The following is a 2,536-nucleotide window of genomic DNA, read 5'->3' as shown; positions in this document are numbered from 1 at the left end:
GTAAGGCTCATTCACAACTATGTCAGTTTGATTATGAATTATTAGTGGATTATCTTGGTCATATGTTCACGAGATAATCATCGATTTAGCTTTATTAAAATTAATGGCTAAACCATTTTATACATTTCTTTCACTATTAAATTCCCAAATATTTCTAATCTGTCCGCAATAAGCACCGCATCATCAATACAGGGTGTCCCAAAAAAATGTATACACACTTTAGCAGCTGATAACTCATTTGATATTTTTTTCCTTCCAGATGAAACCTATAGGATTTAATGATGGCAGTCAGATTAAGCTTTGAACAAAGAAAATTCATTCTAAAATGATACTGGAAGTGTGAAAATGCGCGTTGAAGTGCAAAAACAGTTAAAGTATGCATACATTTTTTTGGGACACCCTGTATATAGGTAATGCACTTCAACTGCATTTTCACACTTCCAGTATCATTTTAGAATGAATTTTCTTTGTTCAAAGCTTAATCTGACTGCCATCATTAAATCCTATAGGTTTCATCTGGAAAGAAAAAATATCAAATGAGTTATCAGCTGCTAAAGTGTGAATGCATTTTTTTGGGACACCCTGTATATATGAGATTCGTAACCATTCTTCCATCCATTTTATCTGTACCTTCAAAATCATCTAAAACATTCTTCGCTTCTCCATACATATTAAAGGGAGAAGGAGAAAGGATATATCCTTGTCATACCTTTCGCTCAATCTCAAACTACTTCGTAATGCTTACGTTAACGCTAGCAGATGCCGTTTGCTGAGAATAAAGTGTCTTTTTTAAATTCTACAAAATTTTCAGGAGATTCATTTTTTGCCATCACAATTTGTCAAAAAATTTATTTTATAGCTATACATAATTATTCATTATGCTCTTTAATAATATTTTTTCGAGGTTAAAAATAGCATTTCTCTAATTTTCTAGTTCTAAAACCAACTTCTTTACATTATTTCCATTTCATATTCGATTTTATTAGTATCGACAACGTTCAGATTTATTAGTATAATTTATCAACACAAATATTCTTTATTTATTTTAATTTGCATTATGACTTTTTTTTCCTTCTTTGGTAATGGAATGAAAATTGATTTAATCTAATCATTTGGTCAAAATTTATATTCCATATTTTACTGCACAGACAATGTAGTAATTTCACTGAGATTTCTCTGCCATTTTAACCAAGTTCTGCTCCTATATTATCTGTTCTTGATTTTTGTCATTTTTCAGATTTCATACTTTTCCTCTCTTTTTATTTTATTTTATTTTTTTTCTAAAGTTCAGACATTAGCTGTGATGGTTTTGCACCTGTAACGCAATTTTGGCTTTGGTCACTTTTTTTACCGCTTCCTGTTTGATTAACATGTGTTGTCTTCTCGGAAAAAAATATTCATTCCATTCTTTTTTCTTTATATTACTATCATTGTTTTTGGTAGCATTATTTCTTGCTCCGACTTTTATTTCCTTGTCATTAGCTTGTCTACTTTGGAATGATCTTTAGTTTAACTTATTTTTTTCATTCTCATCAGGAATTTTCTCAATGTATTCATATTTTTTTCATCATGATATAAATTTTATAGCTCGAATATTGATAAAATGTAGATCCAAATGGTGCCATACCACCGGTGTTTTGCAGATAGTCTCCAGTTTTATCTAATGTTCTGTCTGTTAACCACTGCATTTTTTCATCCTTTTTCTTTTGTAATATTTTTCTGTTACTTCCAAAGCTGTATAGTGCGTGTCAGAGTTATCCATTTTTTGTTGTAACGTTGACTTAATGGCACACACTATAATTTAGACAGTATGAGAGAAAAGGGAGTCACTGTTTTTGCTCATAACAACAAGAGAATAGAATTTACGAGACACTTGTAATAAGTCATAACTTTTATTATTGGAGGTAATGCGTTAACATACAAGGTTAATTGACGGAAGCTTATAACATTACATGAATATGTTCTGGCTGCAGTCACATGTCTCCAAGTAAGAAAGGCGAACGAGAGCGGGAGCGGGCGTAAAGTACGGCGGCCTGACGCAATGCATGTAGAAAAATCAACAGGCACTGAATGGCGCGAATTTAGAATCTCTTTCCTTTATATAAGGGATGGACCGGAAGTCCCCGGCTTCCACGTAAAACCGGAAGCTAAAGAAAGGAGCTTATTCCTGTTTAAGATTAAAAGAAGGGACATTGTCAGGGTGCAGTGCGGATAATGGTCTTGCGGGAGTTCCAGAGCTGGTTGAGAGTTCGTGATGGTGGATCCGAACTTTGGTTACTGTAAAATTTATTGCAACTTTAATTTTGAATTCTTTTAATTGCGAGTCAAGTTTCATGACAACGTTTAAGCATGCAGCTCTAGTCGCCACAAAAAGAATTCAGTTTAAATCTCTCTATATATAAAGCTGAAGTTGTCCGTGTGTGCGTGTGGCAGGTTTGGTAGCCTTCAACTAACACTATCACCTCTGAGACCCTGCGGCGCAAGTTGACTAAAATTGACAGTATGATAGAAGAAGGCTTGCTCTTCCTTCCGTAGA

The sequence above is a fragment of the Octopus sinensis genome, linkage group LG4 (assembly GCF_006345805.1).
Source record: "Octopus sinensis linkage group LG4, ASM634580v1, whole genome shotgun sequence".
NCBI classification, from domain to species: domain Eukaryota; kingdom Metazoa; phylum Mollusca; class Cephalopoda; order Octopoda; family Octopodidae; genus Octopus; species Octopus sinensis.
This window is presented reverse-complemented; position numbering follows the sequence as displayed.